A 12,493-nucleotide genomic window follows, 5' to 3' on the forward strand; every position below is an offset into this window, starting at 1 on the left:
AGGATTTTGAGCATAACTTTGCTAGCATGTGAAATGAGTGCAATGGTGCGGTAGTTTGAACATTCTTTGGCATTGCTCTTCTTTGGGATCGCAATGTAAACTGACCTTTTCTAATTCCTATTGAATCCAATGGAGCTTAGTCGCACAGAAGCAACCTTAATTTCCAGTGAGCGCTAGGTGTTAGGGCTAGGGCAGAAGTGGGCACTTTCAGTGGTGCCCACAAAGGGGCTCCTAGTGTGGTGTACCGGAGTTAATTTTTCTAAACTATTAATATATGTTCATGGTTTTGCATGAAATGCGAACAGGTTTCTAGCCATTAAACATAGACTTCAAGAAAAGCAGACAAGATACCCAAATCAGTATGCATTTGAAGATGGTGGCTATATGCCATCCATTCAGATATTGGAAGCTTTGTAATGTCCTTAATTCATTACATTATAGGAGGTGAGTGTGTATCCTTCCACTGTTCTAATATCAGTCTTTTAACTGTCAAAAGTGCCTGGAGAATCCATTTATGCTAACCATTTATTAATGTCCAAGAAGCAAGTAAATAATTTAAAAGAGTGAATATTACTGTGAATATTAAATACTGTTCCGGTACAAAATTTATCAGTGTTGGTAACCTCCCCAAAAAACCTTCCTCAAACCTGGGATCACCCAGTGAATTTTATGGACAGCACAGCAGATTGAGGATGGACAAAAAGAAGGACTTGCACATAAATCACATAAAGTATTACAGTGCGTTGCCACAAGACGGGATGGCTACTGGCTTACATAGCTTTTAAAATGGAATTAAACAAACTCATAGAAGAGAGTAGGGTTAGCAAATATTAGCTGTGATTGATACATGAAATCTCCAGATGCTACTTGAGGGATTTGCAACAGCAGAAGGCTATTCCCTGTGGGAAGTAGCAAGGTGCTAGATAAGATGAACCTTTAATATGATCCAGCAGAGAAATTCTGAGGGCCCTATAGTATCAAATCCTTCTGCAAACTGCAGCCTGTTTTTAGAGCTAGAAGCTGAGCTGGGTATAGAAAAGACATTGGATTTTAATTATAAGAAAGACGCTGCTGCAGTGCATATGCTGAGTGCAGATCCTGAAGCTATATGGCTCTGATGAAACAGTGTCATGTAAGTCTTGGATGGAAGTGGGGAGTGCTGCTCGATGCTCTGCCTCCAGCAGCAAAACATGTTAGGGCAGCCCTACAGCCAGGTCAGGGAATCCAGAAGAGGAGTGAAGCCAGGCTGCTTAGCCCCTTCACTCCCCTGTTGCCTTTTCACCAATATGTTCAGTTACCACAGAATCATATTTATTTATTTATTCATTCATTCATTCATTTCATTTCATTTCTGTGCTGCTCAATAACTGAAGATCACTGGCAGTTCACAGCAGTTAAATCCATTAAATGCATTGGCATGAAAAAAAATACTTCTAGAAGTGTAAAATTATACTATTAAACCAAAATAAAAACCAGAAACCGTGTAAAGATTGGAACACACAGCGATAAATTTAAAACAACAGAAATGGAAAGACTAAAATTCCTGGAAAAGTAAGGCAATATTCATCTAGGATGGCAAAATGTTAAGAGCCTCTCTGTAGAGGGCATTCCACAACCAAATGCTAAAACTAAGAAGGCACTGAGCTTAGCTAGTGGGGACATCATCAAAAGAAAGGCACAAATATGCAAGAGGAGAGAATCCTTCAGGCAGCCCAGCCCCAGGCCAATTAGGACTTTGAAAATAATGGGAATAGTCCAGAAACCAGTGCAGATTACAAAGCAGTGGCAAAGTTTTGCTCATGTTTACCAGTCCTGTTAACAATCTCACTGTTCTCATCTGAATAGGGAAAGTCTTGCATAATAGCTTATATTTTTAGAGTGGACATTGGGGATTATCGCCTAACAAAAGGCATTCTGACTTGCTAGCAATGTCTCCTGTAGCCTTTGGCTGTCTGTGTTGACTTACAAGCAAAACAAGTTGCTTGCCAATTTTTTTTTCATTTTTCTTTCTTTGGAATGTTTCAGAAGGCAAATAAACCTAAACCACTGAGACTGTTGATAAGTTAAGCAGCTCTGTGGTTATAAAATAATTTCTGCAACTAAATATATTGTAAACCGTCCTGAGAGTCATTGACTAAATAGGAACAGTATAAAAATGTCTTAACTAAATCAAATAACAACTGCATGCCATTTTGCCCGGAAAACTTGACTACAATAGTTAAATCCCCTACAGCCCCATCTAATGCATGTTTACTTGGATGTTGGTTTGAATAATATTGTATTATATGCACACCTATGAGTGAGACTGATCTACTATAATCGGGTACATACTGTTTCATAAATGTGCATAGAGTGCAGTGTTACCCAAACTAATAGGTGGTTTGAAGCTCACATATTAATTGTCCCACAATTCTCTGAAATGCTACATCAGCAAGGAAGATGGACTAGAATTACTTCTGTGCCAGTAATAATGCAAGTGTGTTATCTTGACTTGTTGGGTTGCTGTGGCATTGTGGTACAGGCTTGGACATACTTATGCTGGCACAACAGGCCTTAGCTATTCCCAGGAGGAGAGCTCTTTCCACAGGAGAGCTGGTTTAACTCATCACACAGAAATAGCTGGAAATGAGACATGTTAGAGATAGAAAAGGAGTAAGAGAAGTAATTCAACCTACCTCACAGGGTTGTTGTTGTAAGGATAAGATTGAGAGCAGGGAGAAGAGAATTATATAAAATACTTCAAGTCATCCTCCACGCCCCAAAAAAGAAAAAGACAGGATAAAAATCTAATAAGTAAATAAATGACTGGGATAGGACAGAGGGCCTCCTGGAGATTTGGGTTTCTAGTACTAACAGCTTGAATCATAATACCATCTCTGCCTCAAGATGCACTGAACTGCATGTTACATTTCTCTAAATATATTTAGTTGTTGTTGCAGCGTATATATCGCGTGTATGTTTTTCACCTTCTTGTTTGTTTCATAGTTCTAAAACAAAATTTACTTTCTCTAACCACAAACATCAAATTTAAACCTTGATCATCCTTCAGCAACCCAGAGTTCTAGCTGGCATGTCATGTAAACAGCTCAGGGACTGGATATCCCTGGGTTGTTTGTCTCAGTGGGAGAGACTGAAAGCACCGCACATGCTTGTTCCCACTGCATTTTCAACAACCCACAGCTTATTAACCATGGTTGGCTGGTGGTATGTGAACCAGGTCCTGGTATGTGCGAATAAGGCAAAACAGCCATTGAAAATGCACGATGCAGTCAGAGAAATGGGACGACTATAACTCTTTCTTGAGGTTACATTCAAGGGCCAAGTGTTTGGGTATTTTGCTGTTGGACTCTCTTTAACAGAGGGCTGTATTTCGTTAAACATTTTATATTTACCTTTACAGAAATACCTGTTGATTAAAACTGATGATACTGGCTCAACACATTTACGATTTCTTCTTGCAATAGATGACTTTGTTTCACTTAATGATTCTTCTGCTACAACCACTGTGCCTTCTTCAAAGACATGTTTTATCACCAGATTCTGTTGTGATGTCACAAAGCAGGCATCTATTCTCTTGCAAACATTCCCACCCACCATTGGCCTTAGCAAAGCAGCTTGTAGAAATTAAAGGCAATGTAGTTTGGGATCAACTGTATATATCGCAACAAGATTTTTAAAAGGTTATGTTGGATGTGAAATTACATTTGTGAGAGCTATCCATACTGAAGTGTTTCCAATGGATTTCTTCACTAGTGCCACAAAATCTTTTGGCACAAAAGGAAAGGAGGAGGAGGTATTCTCTGTTAATCACATGTCAATACTACATACCTTGAGAGCAAATGATGAAGGATGGATGTTGCCAATAGATTGAATTCCTTTTTTTTATCTTGCAGCTCCCCTTGTAACCCCCAAATCGTTCTGCATGGTTAAAGGACCCTTTGGATCATATTTTGGAATGTGGGAGCACTGAATGTCGGAAGGAAAAACAAAACTGTTGAACAAATGGTTGTCCCTGTACATAATGCTGGGTGTATGCCATCCTAAGGAAACTGCATTTGTTGGGTCACAGACCATGATTTCTGAAGATTGATAAAATCAGTCTATATGGTAGTTGTGTTTCTTTGATATGCATGGTTATGAGAGTATATAGATAGAAATATAATAAATTGATGTAAGCTGCCTTGGGTGCAAAAAAGGGGATACAAATGCAATACAAGAAGAAGAAAAGGAAGAGGAAGAAGAAGAAGAAGAAGAAGAAGAAGAACTTCAACCAGGATAACTGGAATAAACATCCATGGAATATTTAATACATCTCTCTAAACTGCATCATGAATATTCTTAAATCCAAGAACAGTTGTAGAAGGTGTTCTGTGCAGAAGCTTTGTTATGGAATCACTAAGAAAGGGGCTTACACTTCAGGGGTGAGATATCCATTGAATTAAAATAAAGCTCAGTTGCTGGAAAGCAAAAGAAATAACTCTGTGCCTCTCTATTGTTCTGAAAGACTGAGATCTAGAAACAATGTTTTGCTTTGAACTGGCTCAATTTTTGTGGCAAAATGACTGTGAATACTGATAATATTAATTAATGTACCAATGCTCACTTTCTGGAATGTTTTCTCCATCAAGGACTTGGCGTTTTACCATCATCATCCAACATTTGTTTTAAGGGAATGCCATTTCAGATGAGTATTGCAGAAAGTCTGTTTAATATCTTGTGTGCCTAACACAAATACTAATGCTGCAGTCCTAGGAATATGTACTGGGAAGGAAATCACCCTAAAAAATCAATGGGCTATAGGAGTTCAAAACACTGATCCACTGTATAGAACAATTTTAAATATATAAAAATTGACTCCTACAGCAGAAGGGAAAGGACCAGTTGTACATACTTCCAAGGAAGAAAAGGTGGCTTTTATTGAAAGGGGTACAATTTGTCACTATTTTTAGAGTGAAAATAGGTACAGTGTTTTGTCCACAGAATAAGGTATTTCTAATCCTGACATTACTATTGCCTTTTTTTTTTAAATGTCCTGAACAACCCCCCTATGCTGTATTTCACTCTCTTTTGGGTCATTTGTTTTAGACACTCTAAAATGAGTCCTACTAACAACTTATTTTGGAATGTCTTATATACTATTTTAATCCCCAGTTTAACTATGCAATATATTATTAGAAGTTCTCTTTTTCATTCTGAACATGGTTGGTTTTTAATACATTGTATGCTCTTAATTAATGCAAAGGTTAAATGAAAGAAGAGAACTCAATTTGTCTTTTCCATATGATTCATTTATTATCTGCCATGTCTGCTCTTTTTGAGGCCTTTTCTGAATTAACTAGCTTAAATTTTTCAGCTTCTTTGCATACAAAAGCAACCTGAGCCTTTCATTCATTTTCCTGTTCTCTAGGCCTCTTATGTTCTCCTTGGAGGTTGAATGAGGAAACTTGATTATGTGTGTGTGAATGTGAGCTTCACACTGATTTTTACATAGCAAGTTACTGCTGCCAGAATTCACTGTCCAGTTCTTCACTTGAGGTTTTCAGTAATCACTCCATCTTGACATTTTGCTCTTTCTAAACTACCTGTCTGCATGAATATGGGCACCCTCGAGTACAGCAGGGATTATTCCCTGTAAGTGTATATAGCACTGCTGCCTACTGGGTGAATTAAATGTTTAATTTTGTTTCTTTAGTACAGGGGTGGAAAACATTTGTTTTGTGGGCCTCGCACCCTGTGAGCACATTTACGAAAATGGCCACATTTAGGATAAAGCTTCAAAACAAGTTTCATGTATCCATTTTTACCTTGTTGCTTTGCTGCCAATTTTTGGTGGAAGCTACCTCTTTTCTTTTCAGCTGAATTTCATTGTTGCAATGGCCAGAATGTGATCTCATGAGGGACAGGTCTTCTAAAAGTTGTCCATCCCTGATTTAATGCATTGTTTCTCCTATTTTAAAATCATGCCTGCTTCCTTCCTCGTACTTAGATGGACTTGTTCAACCTTCCCCAATGTGGCATTCGCTCGGTGTGTTGGACTACAACTCCCACCAGCATGTTGTCTGGGGATGATGGGAGTTGTAGTCTGACACGTCTGAAAGGCTGGACTAGATCATGGATCCCATATTGGTATATGTGCCTGACTGTGCTTGTATACTGGTTTTCTCTTTCCTCTGCCCTAAACTCAGCTCCTACACACTTCTGGGACCATTTCATTCCCATGGCCAGCTGCTGCACTGTTTTTGTACATCTCTTCTTCCTCTTGGTTCTCGTGTGCATTCTGCAAGGCAACTAGGATGCAGAAAGCCATTGTCTTGCAGGTGTACACCTGCCTTCTAGCAATCTAATTAGGATTACAATTTGTGGGAAGAGAAACCCTGAGTCTTGACTGTTTACATGTCTATAAAATGGAGGGAGAGGAGGAAGTTGACATGCTTGATTTTTAGGGGGGATGCAAGAGAGTGATTAGTAGACTATGCGTTATGGGTGTCGTTGGTCCTGGGAGTGGTAAGAGACTTGATAGTGAGTTGGCTATGTGGCAAATTATTGAACTGTGGATGCTCTCTGGTATTGTAAGCTGTTGGTGGAGATTGGGGAAAATAAAGGTTTTGCTATTTTAATTGGTATGGGTTGAAAATACTACAAAGCAACTCTATATTAACATTATTTCTAGGATGGGATTGATTCCATACTTTTGGAGCATGAGGAGTAGGCAAAAGATTCTGTGTCTGATAGAGCAAATTAAAAGACTTGCTCATAGACTTGTGATGAAGGATCCAGCTGTTTTGGCAGAAAGTTAGAAGACGGAGGAATGTAAGTGTACATTACCATAAGTATTGATAGGATAAAATTTATATGTATAGAACCATTTACATTCACATGTGCATGCACAGTTACAGAACAATTACATATTCCACTATGCACATAGCAGCAATGGCACATAGCTACAAACTGTGCTAGTCTTCTTCAACAGGATGTCCTCAAAATGTGTTGAAGTACAATTCCTCACGTCCCCCAGACAACTATTTTGGCTGGAGGATGGTGGGAGTTGTAGTCCAAGACATTTGGAAGGCATCAAATTAGAAAAGGCTAGTACAAAGACACTTTTAGCCCCTTTCCCTTTATTTGGGGCATCAACCCTATTCTCTGTCTGTATTAGGATATCAGCATTATGTAGGAGGTTTTATGGGTGTAAGGAACTGGTAAAGGCAAGGAAAGGGCCATGGCTACATCCTAAGAACTATCTGAGCATTCTGCTCCTGTAATGTCAGTCAAAAGTTGCCACAAGAAGGACTAGAAGAACTTGAAGAAGCGAACGGCAGAATTGGACAGCTCTCAGCTTGCATAGACTTATGGTTATACTTTATGCCTCTGGCTGAGCTTCACTATGTTGAGTGGTTAGCACAAGGCTTCCTGTAATACATCAAGGAGATGATTGATATATAATACGATTTCCTATGTGGTAGGAGAAGGAGCAAGGGAAAAGATTCATGAGCTAACAGTCATTGTGACCTGAGGAGGTAAAAGTCCCTTTGGATTCCAATTATGGTAATCAGTTGGGTCCTAAATGTGAGAGAGAAAAAAATCTGCAAAGCTTTCCTGAAGAAGCATATTTTTAATACTTCAGCAGATGTCATCCTGCCCAGTTGTTATCTGTTGCTGTCATTTTGATAGCATTTGCAATAATAGAAAAATCTGCTGGTAATGTTGTAGGTGCTTTTATAGCAGAAGCATGCAATGATATCTTTTATTGTAGTTATGTTGATTTATTTTATTCCATCTTTAAAGATAAAATCTTTCCAGAGTGACTTACAATGCATTGCAACATTGTGGCTTGGAACAGGGAGAGCCCTTTTCATCCCAGTACAGTTCTCTACTCCTTTTGCTTTTGTGTGGTGGGAAGAATTACTCATGAGAATCAGTCCTGTTTTGGTGCTTGCTTAAGCACAGATCTCCTGGCAAGAGAGGAATCTGGCCTGTTTCACTGGCAGGTGGCAGCCTTTCCCCTCAAGTAGCTCTGCTGGTGCGGGAGTGGCTCCAAATTGCCACTTCAAGCTATAGTGATAGGAAAATCAGAGTAACACACATGCACATGGAGTTGTGCGGTCTCAGTCAACCACCTATAGAAAAGAAAGTGCACAATATGTTTGTGAGCAGATAATAGAGGTGGCCATTTATACTAAAAGTATTTTTGCTGCAACTGGAGGCATATTTTTCAAAGAATATATTTTACTGGAAACTTAGAACAACTGGCAACCGAAAGTGGTTGGCTGAAGGCAGGGAGTAGAAGCTAACATCAACTATAGCATTTTAAATCATCGTTTAACAGCAATACTTGTTTGTACAAAAGCTTTGTTAGGTATAATTAAATGTTCCTAATTATTCTGCATTCTATGGATTAGAATAATTCACCTTAAATCTTTATTCTACCACTAGCTTGCAACCTTTTGCAGGATTTGTTCTGGTTTCCTTTCTTCAGTTTCATTGTGCAATATTGCCTAGATAGATTGATATTGACTGGTTTAGGCTATTATTAACAGTTGCAGAACTGGTGGTCCTATTGTAGTTATTGCTTGTCAAATTCCAGGGAATATGAAACAAATTTACCTGGTGTTTCAGTACAATCTATGCAATTGTTTCACTCTTTACTTCCACCATGAATGTGTAGCACCTGTGTGTACCAACTTTTCAGGCTTCAGAAAGTGGGAACAGGTGCATAGCAACTCACTGAGGGAGTGGGGGCTTTCTCATTGTTCAGCTATGTAGCTGAAGAGTTTAGAAGCCTAGCATCAGGTGCCCATGTCCCCTCCACCAGTCCCCCACCTCTTGTTCCTGCCAACGCTGGCTGGAACACGGGGCAGGGAAGCAGATGGCAGCTGCAGAAAGTGCCCACTTTTAACAGCTACCATCTTGCTCTCCACAGTGCTCCAGGTTGGTGTCCTCTGGATACCAGGTGGAGGATTGAGGGGGAAGAGGGGATGGCAGTGCCGAGGACCATGTCTATGCCAGAGCACTAGTTAAGCTGCCCCATAGGGCAACTTTCAGCATGGCTACGTAGACACCTTGGGCTTTGAGTATCATCTAAACCCTCTCTGTCATTTAGGGAAGCCCATAGTACATGGCCATTTGGTATGTTTCCTTAAAATAAGTCAATACTACCTAGGCATATATAACAAATTTAGTTTGTTCAAGTTTTTCCCACATGGCACTTCTCAAGCAGATTTCTTGTAACATCTTAATCTAAGGTAGTGAGTAAAGTAAAGCAGAAATACAAATACTTTTGAGACCATGAATCTTTCTAGTCACAATCCCTTTGGGGTCAATGACCCCAATGACCTTTGCTTACTCGACCCTTGCCCTTCGTGGCTGCTGACCAAAGCCAAACACGGGATTGGTGCCTGGATCCTGGAGGTTATTAACGCCTCTCTGAGGGACGGCTGGGTGCCCGCTCATTTAAAGGAGGCGGTAATCAGGCCTGTCCTAAAGAAGGTGTCTCTGGATCCAGAGATGGCTGCCAATTATAGACCAGTGACCAACATCCCGTTTTTGGGCAAGGTGTTGGAATGGGTGGTGGCGGGACAACTCCAAGCACTCTTGGATGAGACTGACTATCTGGACCCATTTCAGTCCGGCTTCAGGCCCGGGTATGGTACTGAATCTGCCTTGGTTGCCCTGTATGATGACCTCTGCAGGGAGAGAGACAGGGGGCGTGCATCCCTGTTGGTCCTCCTGGACCTCTCAGTAGCTTTCGATACCATGGAGCATGGTATCCTTCTGGATAGGCTAGCGGGACTGGAAGTAGGAGGCACTGCTTGGCAGTGGTTCCACTCCTACCTCGACGGCTGATTCCAGAAGGTGGTGCTGGGGGACTTTGGCTCTGCGCCATGGCAGCTATGCCATGGAGTACCGCAGGGTTCCATTTTGTCCCCCTTGCTATTCAACATCTACATGAAACTGTTGGGAAAGGTCATCAAGAGGTTTGGGCTGAGGGATCATCAGTATGCTGATGACACCCAGCTCTACCTCTCTTTTTCAACTGACCCAGGTGAGGCAGTGGCTGTACTGAACCTGTGCCTGGCTGTGGTAATGGGCTGGATGAGGGCCAGTAAACTGAAACTTAATCCAGACAAGACGGAGGTCCTGTTGGTGGGTGATTTGAGCTTCCGGGTAGGTGACTTGGGCCTTGCCCTGGATGGGGTTGCACTCCCTCTAAAGGACAGGGTCCGCAACTTGGGAGTGCTCCTCGACCCGGAGCTGTCTTTGGAAGCTCAAGTGACAGCAGTGGCGAGGAGCGCTTTCCTTCAGCTTCGGTTAATCCATCAGCTGCATCCCTACCTGGAGGAAGATTGCCTGGCAACAGTAACACACGCATTGGTTGCTTCCCAGCTGGACTTCTGTAACGTGCTTTACGTGGGGCTGCCCTTGAAGACAGTCTGGATACTTCAGATGGTGCAAAACAGAGCTGCCAGGATGCTGTCAGGGACTGGGCATTACTCTCATATAACCCCAGTCCTCTATCAGCTCCATTGTCTTCCCATCGAAGTCCGGGCTCAATTCAAGGTGCTGGTTATTACCTATAAAGCCCTAAACGGCTTGGGACCGGGATACCTAAAGGAACGCCTCCTTCCCTATTTGCCCTTCCGCCCCCTGAGATTGGCAGCAGAAGCCCTCCTCTGGGAACCCGCTTTGAAAGACATTAGGAGACAGAGTACCTGGAGGAGGACCTTCTCTGCGGTGGCGTCCCATCTATGGAATGCACTTCCCAGAGAGGTCCGCCTGGGACCGTCATTATATGTTTTTCGGCGCCAGGTTAAGACCTTTTTTTAAATCAATATTTTAACAAGTTTTAATATTGAATTTTATTACCATATTTTAATTGCAGCCAGAGTGGATCGTTAATTTACTTATGTTATACTTTTATGTATGGGTATTTTATTTGTGTAAGCCATCCTGAGGCTCTCACAAAGGACGGCATACAAATATCATAAATAAATAAATAAATAAATAAATGAGAAAAAATATCAGTTGATTTACTGTTCTTTTTTAAAAATCTATTTTTAATGGGGAAAGGCCACATGTCAGCCACCAGTTTACTCTTTCTACTAAAACCTCACCTTGTAACCCAAACAGGCAATGCTGCACAGATGCAATTTGACACTTTCCACTTCAATAAGGGTAGCAGAACAATGGGTGAGAAGAAAGCAGCTGCTAAGACGTTAGGCAGATGCATGTGCAAATCACTGATTGACTAAATTCACGAGAGTACCTTTAATTTCTTCCTTTATTTATAAAATTTTTATATACCATCCATCAGCCAAAAAGGCTCTTCGGATGGTTCACATAATGATGGGGTATTCATAGAGTTTGAATATTGTGTTTGGGTCAAATGGCATCTTTGTTCAAGTTAAACAGCTATATTTAAGATCAAAAGCTTTTTATTTACATTTCTTTTTTCCCTTAACATTTCAACAAATCCTGTTAACACTTTAAATTGTATACAGAGATATTTGTTTGTGAACCCTGACAAGGTAGTTGCATTATTTACTGAGCCAATATGTGTGAAATGTTTAGGGCACATGGAAAGTACAGTATACATAAACAAAGCAACAAAAATTCTTCCTAGAGTCAGAAATGCTAAATAGTGTCAAAGTATTTAAATGATACTAAATAAAATAACATCACTTGTTAACAGTGTTGTTGGGTTTTTTAACCTTTGTTTTCATTGGTGTTTGCTTCACAAGTCCACATAAAGCCATGTGAGCAGCACACATAGTAAAGAAGCCCTTGCTTGCCATCCAGAGCGCAGTTTGAGGTTTCCTTTGTTTCACAATCATTAAGGTGCTACCACTGAAAAGGGCTTACCTTGTATCCTAGCTAAACTGATGTACCTTGGTAGCAGAGCATGGAGCAAGGTCTCTAAAGATGAAACTGACAGGCAAGTTCTTGAGGGAGGAAACAGTTTTCAAATAAATATTTTCAAGAGGAGGGCAACTATTTTTTTTTTTTTGCTCCAAATTGTCACAACCTGAAATCAGTTTTGTATCTAAAGAGAATTAACCTAGTTATAGATGCACAGCACTTCCTTCATTCCATTGTAAAACAAATACAAGCTATAAATCACAGATGGGGACCAGGGCAGCGGGGAAATCTATGGTAGTGATTATATGGCACTCATGCCAGTGGTGGGCAGGGCCAGAACCACTTGTTAATGTTATTTATTTTAGCTATGATATTTGTTATCCTATAACAAAACAATGCCTCTCACAATATGAGAAGTTAAAATAGGCTAAAGGCAATCCATACAATAAAAATGAAATCACAATAAAATTCTAAATTGCCTGGGAGAAATGGTTGCCTAGTGCTAAAAATATAATAGTATGGGTTCCAGGCAAGCCTCCTTGGAGAGAGCATTGCATAAATGGAGGACCACAATTAAGAAAGCCCTCTTTTCATGTAATGACCTGCCAACCTTCAGGAGAGCGTGCACCTGCAGGAG

The 12,493-nt window shown here is 40.6% G+C and overlaps 1 long non-coding RNA gene across 1 annotated transcript in view; it reads left to right on the forward strand.

Moving 5' to 3' along the window:
• LOC123034214 overlaps window positions 1–4,477 on the forward strand; it is a 12,734-nt gene extending 8,257 nt beyond the window's left edge. Inside the window, exon 2 of the long non-coding RNA XR_006416714.1 lies at window positions 3,894–4,477. This is a non-coding gene — a long non-coding RNA (uncharacterized LOC123034214). The remainder of the gene's footprint in view (window positions 1–3,893) is intronic.
• The last annotated feature ends 8,016 nt before the right edge of the window (window positions 4,478–12,493 follow it).

The sequence above is a fragment of the Varanus komodoensis genome, unplaced genomic scaffold (genome assembly GCF_004798865.1).
Source record: "Varanus komodoensis strain SLA01 unplaced genomic scaffold, ASM479886v1 scaffold6_2, whole genome shotgun sequence".
In the NCBI taxonomy this organism is placed as follows: domain Eukaryota; kingdom Metazoa; phylum Chordata; class Lepidosauria; order Squamata; family Varanidae; genus Varanus; species Varanus komodoensis.